This window comes from Coregonus clupeaformis, unplaced genomic scaffold, assembly GCF_020615455.1.
Source record: "Coregonus clupeaformis isolate EN_2021a unplaced genomic scaffold, ASM2061545v1 scaf3694, whole genome shotgun sequence".
Lineage (NCBI taxonomy): Eukaryota > Metazoa > Chordata > Actinopteri > Salmoniformes > Salmonidae > Coregonus > Coregonus clupeaformis.
In genome coordinates, this window is record NW_025537148.1 from 1 (window position 1) to 20000 (window position 20000).

At 43.5% G+C, this 20000-nt stretch overlaps 1 non-coding gene across 1 annotated transcript; it reads left to right on the forward strand.

Moving 5' to 3' along the window:
- The first annotated feature begins 13149 nt into the window (after nucleotides 1-13149).
- On the forward strand, nucleotides 13150-13224 carry trnaa-ggc. Its single transcript has one exon. It is a non-coding gene; the product is annotated as a tRNA-Ala (tRNA).
- Nucleotides 13225-20000: the final 6776 nt, after the last annotated feature.

The following is a 20000-nucleotide window of genomic DNA, read 5'->3' on the forward strand; positions in this document are numbered from 1 at the left end:
TCCTTATAGTGCACTACTTTAGACCAGAGCCCTATGACACCCTATTCCCTTTATGAGTGCACTACTTTAGACCAGAGCCCTATGACACCCTATTCCCTTTATAGGTGCACTACTTTAGACCAGAGCCCTATGAACCTATTCCCTTTATAGTGCACTACTTTAGACCAGAGCCCTATGACACTATATTCCTATATAGTGCACTACTTTAGAACCAGAGCCCTATGCACCCTTTCCCTTTATAGTACTACTTTAGAGCCAGAGCCCTATGACACCCTTATTCCCTGTTATAGTGCACTACCTGGACCAGAGCCCTATGACACCTATTCCCCCTTTATAGTTACTACTTTAGACCAGAGAATGGCACCCTGTTCCCCTTTATACACTACTTTAGACCAGAGCCTGTGAACCTCTTCTCTCTATAGTCACTACTTTAGACCAGAGCCCTGTGGCACCCTATACCCTATATAGTGCACTACTGAGACAGAGCCCGTGCATTGTTTAGGGAATAGGAGTGCCAGCTGACAGGCAGGCAGGGTTTCCTCGACTCATTCAGAAGTATTATCACTCCTCCAAGCGCCAAACAATGAGGTAGACTTGCTGCCTGCCTGCCTGACTGTCTGTCACTTGCCTGCCTGCCTGACTTTCGTCTGACTTGCTGCCTGCCTGCCTCGCCTGCCTGACTTGCTGCCTGCCTGTCTGCCTGCCTGCCTGACTTGCTGCCTGCCTGCCTGACTGTCTGTCTGACTTGCTGCCTGCCTGACTTTCTGTCTGACTTGCTGCCTGCCTGCCTGCCTGCCTGCCTGCCTGACTTGCTGCCTGCCTGCCTGTCTGCCTGCCTGCCTGACTTGCTGTCTGCCTGCCTGACTTTCTGTCCTGACTTGCTGCCTGCCTGCCTGCCTGCCTGCCTGACTTGCTGTCTGCCTGCCTGAACTTTCTGTCTGACTTGCTGCCTGCCTGCCTGACTTTCTGTCTGACTTGCTGCCTGCCTGCCTGACTTTCTGTCTGACTTTGCTGCTGCCTGTCTGCCTGCCTGCCTGACTTGCTGTCTGCCTGCGCTGACTTTCTGTCTGACTTGCTGCCTGCCTGCCTGCCTGCCTGCCTGACTTGCTGTCTGCCTGCCTGACTTTCTGTCTGACTTGCTCGTGCTGTCTGACTTGCTGCCTGCCTGTCTGCCTGCCTGACTTTCTGTCTGACTTGCTGCCTGCCTGACTGCCTGACTGACTTGCTGCCTGCCTGTCTGCCCTGACTTTCTGTCTGACTTGCTGCCTGTCCCGCGACATGTCCTCATGATGTCCGTGTTGTTGAGTCATTGTGTCACCTGTCTCCAGGGACCTCAGGTCCTTTCTGCCAGCTATTGATGATGTCATCACTCTCCAGCATTCGGAACCAAATGACAGTAATGATGTTGACCTTAGTGATGCGGTTCTATTCAGCTCAGCCACAGAACGGCCATTATGTTGAATCTATCTACTGTAGGATACGGGCAGAGCAGACAGTGTCCCAAATAGCACCAAAGTTCTACTATGGGCTCTGGGCTCTGGTCAAAAGTAGTACTTCCAGGAAGAATAGTGCCATAGGGCTCTGGTCTAAAGTAGTGCACTATACAGGGAATAGGGTGCCATTTGGGAGGAAGTCTTGGTGTCATGGTGGGGATTGGCTGTCTGTTCTATATGACTGGATCTGTTTTCTGTTTCAGAGTGGTTTCTATAACAGTCATACAGATGTTATCTGTGTCTGAACGGCACCCTATTCACTATAGCAGAGGTGGAACCCACTCACTATTATTAGAGACAAAGCAAGTCTCAAGTCATAAGGTCAATGTCTCAGGTCGAGTCCCCAAGTAGAACAGGTCGAGTCTCAGAGTCGAGTGCAAGTCGTGAATTCTAAGAGCAAGTCAGAGTCAAGTCACACGTTTTTTCTAGTCAAGCCAAGTAAAAAAAAAATCTATACACGCAATGACTTGTTCAACTACAAATCTTTGTCTATTTGTTGAGGCTACCAGACAGCCCTTTACAATATTTATTCTACAACACATTTTGATGATGTCATTGTAAAATAGGGACCTTGTAGCAGTCCTAAGGGCATGACATCAGCAGAAGGCAAGGCAGGTGGACGTGCTCAGAGGGCAAGGCAGGTGGACGTGCTCAGAGGGCAAGGCAGGTTGACGTGCTCAGAGGGCAAGGCAGGTGGACGTGCTCAGAGGGCAAGGCAGGTTGACGTGCTCAGAGGGCAGGCAGGTGGGCGTGCTCAGAGGGCAAGGCAGGTGGGCGTGCTCAGAGGCAAGGCAGGTTGACGTGCTGAGGGCAAGCGGTTGACGTGCTCAGAGGGCAAGGCAGGTTGGCGTGCTCAGAGGGCGCAAGGCAGGTTGGACGTGCTCAGAGGGCAAGGCAGGTGGACGTGCTCAGAGGGCAAGGCAGGTGGACGGTGCTCAGAGGGCAAGGCGGGTTGGACGTGCTCAGAGGGCAAGGCAGGTGGACGTGCTCAGAGAGGGCAAGAGGTTGACGTGCTCAGAGGGCAAGGGCAGGTTGACGTGCTCAGAGGCAAGGCAGGTTGACGTGCTCAGAGGGCAAGGCAGGTTGGCGTGCTCAGAAGGCAAGGCAGGTTGAGCGTGCTCAGAGGGCAAGGCAGGTGGACGTGCTCAGAGGGCAAGGCAGGTGGACGTGCTCAGAGGGCAAGGCAGGTGGACGTGCTCAGAGGGCAAGGCAGGTTGACGTGCTCAGAGGGCAAGGCAGGTGGACGTGCTCAGAAGGCAAGGCAGGTGGACGTGCTCAGAGGGGCAAGGCAGGTGGAGCGTGCTCAGAAGGCAAGGCAGGTGGACGTGCTCAGAGGGCAAGGCAGGTTGACGTGCTCAGAGGGAAAGGCAGGTTGGCGTGCTCAGAGGGCAAGGCAGGTGGACGTGCTCAGAGGGCAAGGCAGGTTGGCGTGCTCAGAGGGCAAGGCAGGTGGACGTGCTCAGAGGGCAAGGCAGGTTGACGTGCTCAGAGGAGGCAAGGCAGGTGGACGTGCTCAGAGGGCAAGGCGGGTTGACGTGCTCAGAGGGCAAGGCAGGTGGAGCGTGCTCAGAAGGCAAGGCAGGTTGACGTGCTCAGAGTGTAGATGTATTTCCAGGTCTTGGTGATCCAATGGTGAAAGCGCCATATCATACAAGGGTAGATTGACCAAATATACAGGAGCCCAAAAGAAACAGCCTCGGTATCAAATCAAATCAATTTTGTATTTGTCACATACACGTGTTTAGCAGATGTTATAAGCGGTGTAGCAAAATGCTTGTGCTTCTAGCTCGACAGTAGTATCATTTCACAACATATACCCAATACACACAAAACTAGTAAGGAATGGGATTTAAGAATATATACAGTGGGGGAAAAAAAGTATTTAGTCAGCCACCAATTGTGCAAGTTCTCCACTTAAAAAGATGAGAGGCCTGTAATTTTCATCATGAGGTACCGTCAACTATGACAGACAAAATGAGAAAAAACATTTCAGAGAAAATCCATTGTAGGATTTTAATGAATTTATTTGCAAATTATGGTGGAAAATAAGTAGGAGGTTTTCACTCAAAATCTCACGATACATGCCATTCATTCTTTCCTTTACACGGATCAGTCCTGGTCCCTTTGCAGAAAAAACAGCCCCAAAGCATGATGTTTCCACCCCCATGCTTCACAGTAGGTATGGTGTTCTTTGAATGCAACTCAGCATTCTTTGTCCTCCAAACACGACAAGTTGAGTTTTTACCAAAAAGTTATATTTTGGTTTCATCTGACCATATGACATTCTCCCAATCCTCTTCTGGATCATCCAAATGCACTCCTAGCAAACTTCAGACGGGCCTGGACATGTACTGGCTTAAGCAGGGGGACACGTCTGGCACTGCAGGATTTGAGTCCCTGAGGCGTAGTTTATTACTGATGGTAGGCTTTGTTACTTTTGGTCCCAGCTCTCTGCAGGTCATTCACTAGGTCCCCCCGTGTGGTTCTGGGATTTTTGCTCACCGTTCTTGTGATAATTTTGACCCCATGGGATGAGATCTTGCATGTGAGCCCAGATCAAGGGAGATTATCAGTGGTCTTGTATGTCTTCCATTTCCTAATAATTGCTCCCACAGTTGATTTCTTCAAACCAAGCTGCTTACCTATTGCAGATTCAGTCTTCCCAGCCTGGTGCAGGTCTACAATTTTGTTTCTGGTGTCCTTTGACAGCTCTTTGGTCTTGGCCATAGTGGAGTGTGACTGTTTGAGGTTGTGGACAGGTGTCTTTTTATACTGATAACAAGTTCAAACAGGTGCCATTAATACAGGTAACGCAGTGGAGGACAGAGGGCCTCTTAAAGAAGAAGTTACAGGTCTGTGAGAGCCAGAAATCTTGCTTGTTTGTAGGTGACCAAATACTTATTTTCCACCATAATTTGCAAATAAATTCATTAAAATCCTACAATGTGATTATCTGGATTTTTTTTTCTTCTCAATTTGTCTGTCATAGTTGACGTTGTACGTATGATGAAAATACAGGCCTCTCTCATCTTTTTAAGTGGGAGAACTTGCACAATTGGTGGCTGACTAAATACTTTTTTCCCCCCACTGTATTTACAGAGGTATTGTAGGTAGATGTTAATCCAGCTGGTCTCCTATGATTAACACACAGTAGTATTTACAGAGAGGTATTGTAGGTAGATGTTAATCCAGCTGGTCTCCTATGATTAACACACAGTAGTATTACAGAGGTATTGTAGGTAGATGTTAATCCAGCTGGTCTCCTATGATTAACACACAGTAGTATTTACAGAGGTATTGTAGGTAGATGTTAATCCAGCTGGTCTCCTATGATTAACACACAGTAGTATTTACAGAGGTATTGTAGGTAGATGTTAATCCAGCTGGTCTCCTATGATTAACACACAGTAGTATTTACAGAGGTATTGTAGGTAGATGTTAATCCAGCTGGTCTCTATGATTAACACACAGTAGTATTTACAGAGGTATTGTAGGTAGATGTTAATCCAGCTGGTCTCCTATGATTAACACACAGTAGTATTTACAGAGGTATTGTAGGTAGATGTTAATCCAGCTGGTCTCCTATGATTAACACACAGTAGTATTTACAGAGGTATTGTAGGTAGATGTTAATCCAGCTGGTCTCCTGTGATTAACACACAGTAGTATTTACAAGAGGTATTGTGGGTAGATGTTAATCCAGCTGGTCTCCATGATTAACACACAGTAGTATTTACAGAGGTATTGTAGTAGGTAGATGTTAATCCAGCTGGTCTCCTATGATTAATACACAGTAGTATTTACAGAGGTATTGTAGGTAGATGTTAATCAGCTGGTCTCCTATGATTAACACACAGTAGTATTTACAGAGGTATTGTAGGTAGATGTTAATCCAGCTGGTCTCCTATGATTAACACACATGTAGTATTTACAGAGGTATTGTAGGTAGATGTTAATCAGCTGGTCTCCTATGATTAACACACAGTAGTATTTACAGAGGTATTGTGGGTAGATGTTAATCCAGCTGGTCTCCTATGATTAACACACAGTAGTATTTACAGAGGTATTGTAGGTAGATGTTAATCCAGCTGGTCTCCTATGATTAACACACAGTAGTATTTACAGAGGTATTGTAGGTAGATGTTAATCCAGCTGGTCTCCTATGATTAACACACAGTAGTATTTACAGAGGTATTGTAGGTAGATGTTAATCCAGCTGGTCTCCATGATTAATATACAGTAGTATTTACAGAGGTATTGTAGGTAGATGTTAATCCCAGCTGGTCTCCCTATGATTAACACACAGTAGTATTTACAGAGGTATTGTAAGTAGATGTTAATCCAGCCGGTCTCCTATGATTAACACACAGTAGTATTTACAGAGGTATTGTGGGTAGATGTTAATCCAGCTGGTCTCCTATGATTAACACACAGTAGTATTTACAGAGTATTGTGGGTAGATGTTAATCCAGCTGGTCTCTATGATTAACACACAGTAGTATTTACAGAAGTATTGTAGGTAGATGTTAATCCAGCTGGTCTCCTATGATTAACACACAGTAGTATTTACAGAGGTATTGTAGGTAGATGTTAATCCAGCTGGTCTCCTATGATTAACACACAGTAGTATTTACAGAGGTATTGTAGGTAGATGTTAATCCAGCTGGTCTCCTATGATTAACACACAGTTAGTATTTACAGAGGTATTGTAGGTAGATGTTAATCCAGCTGGTCTCCTATGATTAACACACAGTAGTATTTACAGAGGTATTGTAGGTAGATGTTAATCCAGCTGGTCTCCTATGATTAACACACAGTAGTATTTACAGAGGTATTGTAGGTAGATGTTAATCCAGCTGGTCTCCTATGATTAACACACAGTAGTATTTACAGAGGTATTGTGGGTAGATGTTAATCCAGCTGGTCTCCTATGATTAACACACAGTAGTATTTACAGAGGTATTGTAGGTAGATGTTAATCCAGCTGGTCTCCTATGATTAACACACAGTAGTATTTACAGAGGTATTGTAGTTAGATGTTAATCCAGCTGGTCTCCTTGATTAATACACAGTAGTATTTACAGAGGTATTGTAGGTAGATGTTAATCCAGCTGGTCTCCTATGATTAACACACAGTAGTATTTACAGAGGTATTGTAGGTAGATGTTAATCCAGCTGATCTCCTATGATTAACACACAGTAGTATTTACAGAGGTATTGTAGGTAGATGTTAATCCAGCTGGTCTCCTATGATTAACACACAGTAGTATTTTACAGAGGTATTTGTAGGTAGATGTTAATCCAGCTGGTCTCCTATGATTAACACACAGTAGTATTTACAGAGGTATTGTGGGTAGATGTTAATCCAGCTGGTCTCCTATGATTAACACACAGTAGTATTTACAGAGGTATTGTAGGTAGATGTTAATCCAGCTGGTCTCCTATGATTAACACACAGTAGTATTTACAGAGGTATTGTAGGTAGATGTTAATCCAGCTGGTCTCCTATGATTAACACACAGTAGTATTTACAGAGGTATTGTAGGTAGATGTTAATCCAGCTGGTCTCCTATGATTAACACACAGTAGTATTTACAGAGATATTGTGGGTAGATGTTAATCCAGCTGGTCTCCTATGATTAACACACAGTAGTATTTACAGAGGTATTGTAGGTAGATGTTAATCCAGCTGGTCTCCTATGATTAACACACAGTAGTATTTACAGAGGTATTGTAGGTAGATGTTAATCCAGCTGGTCTCCTATGATTAACACACAGTAGTATTTACAGAGGTATGTGTAGTTAGATGTTAATCCAGCTGGTCTCCTATGATTAATACACAGTAGTATTTACAGAGGTATTGTAGGTAGATGTTAATCCAGCTGGTCTCCTATGATTAACACACAGTAGTATTTACAGAGGTATTGTAGGTAGATGTTAATCCAGCTGGTCTCCTATGATTAACACACAGTAGTATTTACAGAGGTATTGTAGGTAGATGTTAATCCAGCTGGTCTCCTATGGTGTTACACACAGTAGTATTTACAGAGGTATTGTAGGTAGATGTTAATCCAGCTGGTCTCCTATGATTACACACAGTAGTATTTACAGAGTTATTGTAGGTAGATGTTAATCCAGCTGGTCTCTATGATTAACACACAGTAGTATTTACAGAGGTATTGTGGGTAGATGTTAATCCAGCTGGTCTCCTATGATTAACACAGTAGTATTTACAGAGGTATTGTAGGTAGATGTTAATCCAGCTGGTCTCCTATGATTAACACACAGTAGTATTTACAGAGGTATTGTAGGTAGATGTTAATCCAGCTGGTCTCCTATGATTAACACACAGTAGTATTTACAGAGGTATTGTAGGTAGATGTTAATCCAGCTGGTCTCCTATGATTAACACACAGTAGTATTTACAGAGGTATTGTAGGTAGATGTTAATCCAGCTGGTCTCCTATGATTAACACACAGTAGTATTTACAGAGGTATTGTAGGTAGATGTTAATCCAGCTGGTCTCCTATGATTAACACACAGTAGTATTTACAGAGGTATTGTAGGTAGATGTTAATCCAGCTGGTCTCCTATGATTAACACACAGTAGTATTTACAGAGGTATTGTAGGTAGATGTTAATCCAGCTTGTCTCATATGATTAACACACAGTAGTATTTACAGAGGTATTGTGGGTGAGATGTTAATCCAGCTGGTCTCCTATGATTAACACACAGTAGTATTTACAGAGGTATTGTAGGTAGATGTTAATCCAGCTGGTCTCCTATGATTAATACACAGTAGTATTTACAGAGGTATTGTAGGTAGATGTTAATCAGCTGGTCTCCTATGATTAACACACAGTAGTATTTACAGAGGTATTGTAGGTAGATGTTAATCCAGCTGGTCTCCTATGATTAACACACAGTAGTATTTACAGAGGTATTGTAGGTAGATGTTAATCCAGCTGGTCTCCTATGGTTAACACACAGTAGTATTTACAGAGGTATTGTGGGTAGATGTTAATCCAGCTGGTCTCCTATGATTAACACACAGTAGTATTTACAGAGGTATTGTAGGTAGATGTTAATCCAGCTGGTCTCCTATGATTAACACACAGTAGTATTTACAGAGGTATTGTAGGTAGATGTTAATCCAGCTGAGTCTCTATGATTAACACACAGTAGTATTTACAGAGGTATTGTAGGTAGATGTTAATCCAGCTGGTCTCCTATGATTAATACACAGTAGTATTTACAGAGGTATTGTAGGTAGATGTTAATCCAGCTGGTCTCCTATGATTAACACACAGTAGTATTTACAGAGGTATTGTAGGTAGATGTTAATCCAGCTGGTCTCCTATGATTAACACACAGTAGTATTTACAGAGGTATTGTGGGTAGATGTTAATCCAGCTGGTCTCCTATGATTAACACACAGTAGTATTTACAGAGGTATTGTGGGTAGATGTTAATCCAGCTGGTCTCCTATGATTAACACACAGTAGTATTTACAGAGGTATTGTAGGTAGATGTTAATCCAGCTGGTCTCCTATGATTAACACAGTAGTATTTACAGAGGTATTGTAGGTAGATGTTAATCCAGCTGGTCTCCTATGATAACACACAGTAGTATTTACAGAGGTATTGTAGGTGAGATGTTAATCCAGCTGGTCTCCTATGATTAACACACAGTAGTATTTACAGAGGTATTGTAGGTAGATGTTAATCCAGCTGGTCTCCTATGATTAACACACAGTAGTATTTACAGAGTATTGTAGGTAGATGTTAATCCAGCTGGTCTCCTATGATTAACACACAGTAGTATTTACAGAGGTATTGTAGGTAGATGTTAATCCAGCTGGTCTCCTATGATTAACACACAGTAGTATTTACAGAGGTATTGTAGGTAGATGTTAATCCAGCTGGTCTCCTATGATTAACACACAGTAGTATTTACAGAGGTATTGTAGGTAGATGTTAATCCAGCTGGTCTCCTATGATTAACACACAGTAGTATTTACAGAGGTATTGTAGTTAGATGTTAATCCAGCTGGTCTCCTATGATTAATACACAGTAGTATTTACAGAGGTATTGTAGGTAGATGTTAATCCAGCTGGTCTCCTATGATTAACACACAGTAGTATTTACAGAGGTATTGTAAGTAGATGTTAATCCAGCTGGTCTCCTATGATTAACACACAGTAGTATTTACAGAGGTATTGTAGGTAGATGTTAATCCAGCTAGTCTCCTATGATTAACACACAGTAGTATTTACAGAGGTATTGTAGGTAGATGTTAATCCAGCTGGTCTCCTATGATTAACACACAGTAGTATTTACAGAATATTGTGGGTAGATGTTAATCCAGCTGGTCTCCTATGATTAACACACAGTAGTATTTACAGAGGTATTGTAGGTAGATGTTAATCCAGCTGGTCTCCTATGATTAACACACAGTAGTATTTACAGAGGTATTGTAGGTAGATGTTAATCCAGCTGGTCTCCTATGATTAACACACAGTAGTATTTACAGAGGTATTGTAGGTAGATGTTAATCCAGCTGGTCTCCTATGATTAACACACAGTAGTATTTACAGAGATATTGTGGGTAGATGTTAATCCAGCTGGTCTCTATGATTAACACACAGTAGTATTTACAGAGGTATTGTAGGTAGATGTTAATCCAGCTGGTCTCCTATGATTAACACACAGTAGTATTTACAGAGGTATTGTAGGTAGATGTTAATCCAGCTGGTCTCCTATGATTAACACACAGTAGTATTTACAGAGGTATTGTAGTTAGATGTTAATCCAGCTGGTCTCCCTATGATTAATACACAGTAGTATTTACAGAGGTATTGTAGGTAGATGTTAATCCAGCTGGTCTCCTATGATTAACACACAGTAGTATTTACAGAGGTATTGTAGGTAGATGTTAATCCAGCTGGTCTCCTATGATTAACACACAGTAGTATTTACAGAGGTATTGTAGGTAGATGTTAATCCAGCTGGTCTCCTATGATTAACACACAGTAGTATTTACAGAGGTATTGTAGGTAGATCGTTAATCCAGCTGGTCTCCTATGATTAACACACAGTAGTATTTACAGAGGTATTGTAGGTAGATGTTAATCCAGCTGGTCTCCTATGATTAACACACAGTAGTATTTACAGAGGTATTGTGGGTAGATGTTAATCCAGCTGGTCTCCTATGATTAACACACAGTAGTATTTACAGAGGTATTGTAGGTAGATGTTAATCCAGCTGGTCTCTATGATTAACACACAGTAGTATTTACAGAGGTATTGTAGGTAGATGTTAATCCAGCTGGTCTCCTATGATTAACACACAGTAGTATTTACAGAGGTATTGTAGGTAGATGTTAATCCAGCTGGTCTCCTATGATTAACACACAGTAGTATTTACAGAGGTATTGTAGGTAGATGTTAATCCAGCTGGTCTCCTATGATTAACACACAGTAGTATTTACAGAGGTATTGTAGGTAGATGTTAATCCAGCTGGTCTCCTATGATTAACACACAGTAGTATTTACAGAGGTATTGTAGGTAGATGTTAATCCAGCTGGTCTCCTATGATTAACACACAGTAGTATTTACAGAGGTATTGTAGGTAGATGTTAATCAGCTGGTCTCCTATGATTAACACACAGTAGTATTTACAGAGGTATTGTAGGTAGATGTTAATCCAGCTGGTCTCCTATGATTAACACACAGTAGTATTTACAGAGGTATTGTAGGTAGATGTTAATCCAGCTGGTCTCCTATGATTAACACACAGTAAGTATTTACAGAGGTATTGTAGGTAGATGTTAATCCAGCTGGTCTCCTATGATTAACACACAGTAGTATTTACAGAGGTATTGTAGGTAGATGTTAATCCAGCTGGTCTCCTATGATTAACACACAGTAGTATTTACAGAGGTATTGTAGGTAGATGTTAATCCAGCTGGTCTCCTATGATTAACACACAGTAGTATTTACAGAGGTATTGTAGGTAGATGTTAATCCAGCTGGTCTCCTATGATTAATACACAGTAGTATTTACAGAGGTATTGTAGGTAGATGTTAATCCAGCTGGTCTCCTATGATTAACACACAGTAGTATTTACAGAGGTATTGTAGGTAGATGTTAATCCAGCTGGTCTCTATGATTAACACACAGTAGTATTTACAGAGGTATTGTAGGTAGATGTTAATCCAGCTGGTCTCCTATGATTAACACACAGTAGTATTTACAGAGGTATTGTAGGTAGATGTTAATCCAGCTGGTCTCCTATGATTAACACACAGTAGTATTTACAGAGGTATTGTGGGTAGATGTTAATCCAGCTGGTCTCCTATGATTAACACACAGTAGTATTTACAGAGGTATTGTAGGTAGATGTTAATCCAGCTGGTCTCCTATGATTAACACACAGTAGTATTTACAGAGGTATTGTAGGTAGATGTTAATCCAGCTGGTCTCCTATGATTAACACACAGTAGTATTTACAGAGGTATTGTAGGTAGATGTTAATCCAGCTGGTCTCCTATGATTAACACACAGTAGTATTTACAGAGGTATTGTAGGTAGATGTTAATCCAGCTGGTCTCCTATGATTAACACACAGTAGTATTTACAGAGGTATTGTAGGTAGATGTTAATCCAGCTGGTCTCCTATGATTAACACACAGTAGTATTTACAGAGGTATTGTAGGTAGATGTTAATCCAGCTGGTCTCCTATGATTAACACACAGTAGTATTTACAGAGGTATTGTAGGTAGATGTTAATCCCGCTGGTCTCCTATGATTAACACACAGTAGTATTTACAGAGGTATTGTGGGTAGATGTTAATCCAGCTGGTCTCCTATGATTAACACACAGTAGTATTTACAGAGGTATTGTAGGTAGATGTTAATCCAGCTGGTCTCCTATGATTAACACACAGTAGTATTTACAGAGGTATTGTAGGTAGATGTTAATCCAGCTGGTCTCCTATGATTAACACACAGTAGTATTTACAGAGGTATTGTAGGTAGATGTTAATCCAGCTGGTCTCCTATGATTAACACACAGTAGTATTTACAGAGGTATTGTAGGTAGATGTTAATCCAGCTGGTCTCCTATGATTAACACACAGTAGTATTTACAGAGGTATTGTGGGTAGATGTTAATCCAGCTGGTCTCCTATGATTAACACACAGTAGTATTTACAGAGGTATTGTGGGTAGATGTTAATCCAGCTGGTCTCCTATGATTAACACACAGTAGTATTTCCAGAGGTATTGTAGGTAGATGTTAATCCAGCTGGTCTCCTATGATTAACACACAGTAGTATTTACAGAGGTATTGTGGGTAGATGTTAATCCAGCTGGTCTCCTATGATTAACACACAGTAGTATTTACAGAGGTATTGTAGGTAGATGTTAATCCAGCTGGTCTCCTATGATTAACACACAGTAGTATTTACAGAGGTATTGTGGGTAGATGTTAATCCAGTCCCAGGTGCCGTGTTATTACAGGCAGCAGCACCCCTATAGAATGGAATGCATGGAACATGTTGTATGACGGTCCTCTGCTTCTCTATGACATGTCATCACTGTGCCATTTGAAACCCAGACCAATACAAAACCTCTGTCCTCATATAAAGGTCTCCTGTAGCTCAGTTGGTAGAGCATGGCGCTGGCAACGGCAGGGTTGTGGGTTCGTTTCCCACGGGGGCCAGTATGAAAATGTATGCGCTCACCTATAACTGTAAGTGGCTCTGGATAAGAGCGTCTGCTAAATGACTAACATGTAAATATAGGGGTGTAAAGTCCCTCATTCCAAATGTCTAACAGGGATTATCTGATTCCAAGTGTGTACAATATGGCCTCCGGTCCTCAACACCTCAGTGAAGTCTCCTGTGAAACCATGTTAGGAGCTGAGCCATGCCTTTCACAGTGCTGCTGCTCCAGAGACAAAGACACATTATAGAATGATGGGAAAGTGGATGGAAACTATCCGCCTGCATGATCTGTGAGGGTCTGCGCTTTGTCAGAGGCTGTTCTCTCTTTCTGGCAGCCCTGTGTCTGGCAGCCGTGTGTCTGTGTGTCTGGCAGCCCTGTGTCTGGCAGCCGTGTGTCTGTGTGTCTGGCAGGGCTGTGTCTGGCAGCCGTGTGTCTGTGTGTCTGGCAGGGCTGTGTCTGGCAGCCGTGTGTCTGTGTGTCTGGCAGGGCTGTGTCTGGCAGCCCTGTGTCTGTGTGTCTGGCAGGGCTGTGTCTGGCAGCCGTGTGTCTGTGTGTCTGGCAGGGCTGTGTCTGGCAGCCCTGTGTCTGGCAGCCGTGTGTCTGTGTGTCTGGCAGGGCTGTGTCTGGCAGCCCTGTGTCTGTGTGTCTGGCAGGGCTGTGTCTGGCAGGGCTGTGTCTGGCAGGGCTGTGTCTGGCAGCCGTGTGTCTGTGTGTCTGGCAGGGCTGTGTCTGGCAGCCGTGTGTCTGTGTGTCTGGCAGGGCTGTGTCTGGCAGCCGTGTGTCTGTGTGTCTGGCAGGGCTGTGTCTGGCAGCCGTGTGTCTGTGTGTCTGGCAGGGCTGTGTCTGGCAGCCGTGTGTCTGTGTGTCTGGCAGGGCTGTGTCTAGTGAGGGGGTGGGGTGGTATTTGAAGGGTATTCCACAGACGGAGGAGCCCTGTTATTGCTGTGTGTTGTGCTGGTTGTCAGTGGCGATAGTGTATGCAGCACGGGTCTCCAGTGAAGTGGAATGGTAGGGAGTTGTTAGGCTAGTATGGTAGGGGTTGTTAGGCTAGTATGGTAGGAGTTGTTAGGCTAGTATGGTAGGAGTTGTTAGGCTGTATGGTAGGAGTTGTTAGGCTAGTATGGTAGGAGTTGTTAGGCTAGTATGGTAGGAGTTGTTAGGCTAGTATGGTAGGAGTTGTTAGGCTGTATGGTAGGAGTTGTTAGGCTAGTATGGTAGGAGTTGTTAGGCTGTATGGTAGGAGTTGTTAGGCTAGTATGGTAGGAGTTGTTAGGCTAGTATGGTAGGAGTTGTTAGGCTAGTATGGTAGGAGTTGTTAGGCTGTATGGTAGGAGTTGTTAGGCTAGTATGGTAGGAGTTGTTAGGCTAGTATGGTAGGAGTTGTTAGGCTAGTATGGTAGGAGTTCTTAGGCTGTATGGTAGGAGTTGTTAGGCTAGTATGGTAGGAGTTGTTAGGCTGTATGGTAGGAGTTGTTAGGCTAGTATGGTAGGAGTTGTTAGGCTGTATGGTAGGAGTTGTTAGGCTAGTATGGTAGGAGTTGTTAGGCTAGTATGGTAGGAGTTGTTAGGCTGTATGGTAGGAGTTGTTAGGCTAGTATGGTAGGAGTTGTTAGGCTAGTATGGTAGGAGTTGTTAGGCTAGTATGGTAGGAGTTGTTAGGCTGTATGGTAGGAGTTGTTAGGCTAGTATGGTAGGAGTTGTTGAGGCTGAGTATGGTAGGAGTTGTTAGGCTAGGGTATGGTAGGAGTTGTTAGGCTAGTATGGTAGGAGTTGTTAGGCTAGTATGGTAGGAGTTGTTAGGCTGTATGGTAGGAGTTGTTAGCGCTGTATGGCAGGAGTTGTTAGGCTAGTATGGTAGGAGTTGTTAGGCTGTATGGTAGGAGTTGTTAGGCTAGTATGGTAGGAGTTGTTGGGCTAGTATGGAAGGAGTTGTTAGGCTAGTATGGTAGGAGTTGTTAGGCTGTATGGTAGGAGTTGTTAGGCTAGTATGGTAGGAGTTGTTAGGCTAGTATGGTAGGAGTTGTTAGGCTAGTATGGTAGGAGTTGTTAGGCTAGTATGGTAGGAGTTGTTAGGCTAGTATGGTAGGAGTTGTTAGGCTGTATGGTAGGAGTTGTTAGGCTAGTATGGTAGGAGTTGTTAGGCTAGTATGGTAGGAGTTGTTAGGCTAGTATGGCAGGAGTTCTTAGGCTGTATGGTAGGAGTTGTTAGGCTAGTATGGTAGGAGTTGTTAGGCTAGTATGGTAGGAGTTGTTAGGCTAGTATGGTAGGAGTTGTTAGGCTAGTATGGTAGGGAGTTGTTAGGCTGTATGGTAGGAGTTGTTAGGCTAGTATGGTAGGAGTTGTTAGGCTAGTATGGTAGGAGTTGTTAGGCTAGTATGGAGGGAGTTAGTTAGGCTGTATGGTAGGAGTTGTTAGGCTAGTATGGTAGGAGTTGTTAGGCTAGTATGGCAGGAGTTGTTAGGCTAGTATGGTAGGGAGTTCTTAGGCTAGTATGGTAGGAGTTGTTAGGCTAGTATGGTAGGAGTTGTTAGGGCTAGTATGGTAGGAGTTGTTAGGCTAGTATGGTAGGAGTTGTTAGGCTGTATGGTAGGAGTTGTTAGGCTAGTATGGTAGGAGTTGTTAGGCTAGTATGGTAGGAGTTGTTAGGCTAGTATGGTAGGAGTTGTTAGGGCTGTTTCTGGTAGGAGTTGTTAGGCTAGTATGGTAGGAGTTGTTAGGCTGTATGGTAGGAGTTGTTAGGCTGTATGGTAGGAGTTGTTAGGCTAGTATGGTAGGAGTTGTTAGGCTGTATGGTAGGAGTTGTTAGGCTAGTATGGTAGGAGTTGTTAGGTTAGTATGGTAGGAGTTGTTAGGCTGTATGGTAGGAGTTGTTAGGCTAGTATGGTAGGAGTTGTTAGGCTGTATGGTAGGAGTTGTTAGGCTAGTATGGTAGGAGTTGTTAGGCTGTATGGTAGGAGTTGTTAGGCTAGTATGGTAGGAGTTGTTAGGCTAGTATGGTAGGAGTTGTTAGGCTGTATGGTAGGAGTTGTTAGGCTGTATGGTAGGAGTTGTTAGGGGCTAGTATGGTAGGAGTTGTTAGGCTAGTATGGTAGGAGTTGTTAGGCTAGTATGGTAGGAGTTGTTAGGCTGTATGGTAGGAGTTGTTAGGCTAGTATGGTAGGAGTTGTTGAGGCTAGTATGGTAGGAGTTGTTAGGCTAGTATGGTAGGAGTTGTTAGGCTAGTATGGTAGGAGTTGTTAGGGGCTGTATGGTAGGAGTTAGTTAGGCTAGTATGGTAGGAGTTGTTAGGCTGTATGGTAGGAGTTGTTAGGCTAGTATGGTAGGAGTTGTTAGGCTAGTATGGTAGGAGTTGTTAGGCTAGTATGGTAGGAGTTGTTAGGCTAGTATGGTAGGAGTTGTTAGGCTGTATGGTAGGGAGTTGTTAGGCTAGTATGGTAGGAGTTGTTAGGCTGTATGGTAGGAGTTGTTAGGCTAGTATGGTAGGAGTTGTTAGGCTGTATGGTAGGAGTTGTTAGGCTAGTATGGTAGGAGTTGTTAGGCTAGTATGGTAGGAGTTGTTAGGCTGTATGGTAGGAGTTGTTAGGCTAGTATGGTAGGAGTTGTTAGGGCTAGTATGGTAGGAGTTGTTAGGCTGTATGGTAGGAGTTGTTAGGCTAGTATGGTAGGAGTTGTTAGGCTGTATGGTAGGAGTTGTTAGGCTGTATGGTAGGAGTTGTTAGGCTAGTATGGTAGGAGTTGTTAGGCTAGTATGGTAGGAGTTGTTAGGCTGTATGGTAGGAGTTGTTATGCTAGTATGGTAGGAGTTGTTAGGCTGGTATGGTAGGAGTTGTTAGGCTGTATGGTAGGAGTTGTTAGGCTAGTATGGTAGGAGTTGTTAGGCTAGTATGGTAGGAGTTGTTAGGCTGTATGGTAGGAGTTGTTAGGCTGTATGGTAGGAGTTGTTAGGCTAGTATGGTAGGAGTTGTTAGGCTGTATGGTAGGAGTTGTTAGGCTGTATGGTAGGGAGTTGTTAGGCTAGTATGGTAGGAGTTGTTAGGCTGTATGGTAGGAGTTGTTAGGCTGTATGGTAGGAGTTGTTAGGCTGAGTATGGTAGGAGTTGTTAGGCTGTATGGTAGGAGTTGTTAGGCTAGGTATGGTAGGAGTTGTTAGGCTGTATGGTAGGAGTTGTTAGGCTGTATGGTAGGGGTTGTTAGGCTAGTATGGTAGGAGTTGTTAGGCTGTATGGTAGGAGCTGTTAGGCTAGTATGGTAGGAGTTGTTAGGCTGTATGGCAGGAGTTGTTAGGCTAGTATGGTAGGAGTTGTTAGGCTGTATGGTAGGAGTTGTTAGGCTAGTATGGTAGGAGTTGTTAGGCTAGTATGGTAGGAGTTGTTAGGCTGTATGGTAGGAGTTGTTAGGCTAGTATGGTAGGAGTTGTTAGGCTAGTATGGTAGGAGTTGTTAGGCTAGTATGGTAGGAGTTGTTAGGCTGTATGGCAGGAGTTGTTAGGCTAGTATGGTAGGGAGTTGTTAGGCTAGTATGGCAGGAGTTGTTAGGTTAGTATGGTAGGAGTTGTTAGGCTGTATGGTAGGAGTTGTTAGGCTAGTATGGTAGGAGTTGTTAGGCTGTATGGTAGGAGTTGTTAGGCTAGTATGGTAGGAGTTGTTGAGGCTGTATGGTAGGAGTTGTTAGGCTAGTATGGTAGGAGTTGTTAGGCTAGTATGGTAGGAGTTGTTAGGCTGTATGGTAGGAGTTGTTAGGCTGTATGGTAGGAGTTGTTGGGCTAGTATGGTAGGAGTTGTTAGGCTAGTATGGTAGGAGTTGTTGAGGCTAGTATGGTAGGAGTTGTTAGGCTGTATGGTAGGAGTTGTTAGGCTAGTATGGTAGGAGTTGTTAGGCTAGTATGGTAGGAGTTGTTAGGCTAGTATGGTAGGAGTTGTTGAGGCTAGTATGGTAGGAGTTGTTAGGCTGTATGGTAGGAGTTGTTAGGCTAGTATGGTAGGAGTTGTTAGGCTGTATGGTAGGAGTTGTTAGGCTAGTATGGTAGGAGTTGTTAGGCTAGTATGGTAGGAGTTGTTAGGCTAGTATGGTAGGAGTTGTTAGGCTAGTATGGTAGGAGTTGTTAGGCTGTATGGAGTTGTTAGGCTAGTATGGTAGGAGTTGTTAGGCTGTATGGTAGGAGTTGTTAGGCTGTATGGTAGGAGTTGTTAGGCTAGTATGGTAGGAGTTGTTAGGCTAGTATGGTAGGAGTTGTTAGGCTAGTATGGTAGGAGTTGTTAGCCTAGTATGGTAGGGAGTTGTTAGGGCTGTATGGTAGGAGTTGTTAGGCTAGTATGGTAGGAGTTGTTAGGCTGTATGGTAGGAGTTGTTAGGGCTGTATGGTAGGAGTTGTTAGGCTAGTATGGTAGGAGTTGTTAGGCTAGTATGGTAGGAGTTGTTAGGCTGTATGGTAGGAGTTGTTAGGCTAGTATGGTAGGAGTTGTTAGGCTAGTATGGTAGGAGTTGTTAGGCTAGTATGGTAGGAGTTGTTAGGCTAGTATGGTAGGAGTTGTTGGCTGGTATGGTAGGAGTTGTTAGGCTAGTATGGTAGGGAGTTGTTAGGCTAGTATGGTAGGAGTTGTTAGGGCTGTAGGGTAGGAGTTGTTAGGCTGTATGGTAGGAGTTGTTAGGCTAGTATGGTAGGAGTTGTTAGGCTAGTATGGTAGGAGTTGTTAGGCTGTATGGTAGGAGTTGTTAGGCTGTATGGTAGGAGTTCGTTAGGCCAGTATGGTAGGAGTTGTTAGGCTAGTATGGTAGGAGTTGTTAGGCTAGTATGGTAGGAGTTGTTAGGCTGTATGGTAGGAGTTGTTAGGCTAGTATGGTAGGGAGTTGTTAGGCTAGTATGGTAGGAGTTGTTAGGCTAGTATGGTAGGAGTTGTTAGGCTGTGATGGTAGGAGTTGTTAGGCTGTATGGTAGGAGTTGTTAGGCTAGTATGGGTAGGAGTTGTTAGGCTAGTATGGTAGAGTTGTTAGGCTGTATGGTAGGAGTTGTTAGGCTGTATGGTAGGAGTTGTTAGGCTAGTATGGTAGGAGTTGTTAGGCTAGTATGGTAGGAGTTGTTAGGCTAGTATGGTAGGAGTTGTTAGGCTGTATGGTAGGAGTTGTTAGGCTAGTATGGTAGGAGTTGTTAGCTAGTATGGTAGGAGTTGTTAGGCTGTATGGTAGGAGTTGTTAGGCTGTATGGTAGGAGATGTTAGGCTAGTATGGTAGGAGTTGTTAGGCTGGTATGGTAGGAGTTGTTAGGCTGTATGGTAGGAGTTGTTGAGGCTAGTATGGTAGGAGTTGTTAGGCTGTATGGTAGGAGTTGTTAGGGTAGGAGTTGTTAGGCTGTATGGTAGGAGTTGTTAGGCTAGTATGGTAGGGAGTTGTTAGGCTGTATGGTAGGAGTTGTTAGGCTAGTATGGTAGGAGTTGTTAGGCTGGTATGGTAGGAGTTGTTAGGCTGAGTATGGTAGGAGTTGTTAGGCTGTATGGTAGGAGTTGTTAGGCTAGTATGGTAGGAGTTGTTAGGCTAGTATGGTAGGAGTTGTTAGGGGCTAGTATGGTAGGAGTTGTTAGGCTGTATGGTAGGAGTTGTTAGGCTAGTATGGTAGGAGTTGTTAGGCTGTATGGTAGGAGTTGTTGAGGCTAGTATAGTAGGAGTTGTTAGGCTAGTATGGTAGGAGTTGTTAGGCTGTATGGTAGGAGTTGTTAGGGCTAGTATTGTAGGAGTTGTTAGGCTGTATGGTAGGAGTTGTTAGGCTGTATGGTAGG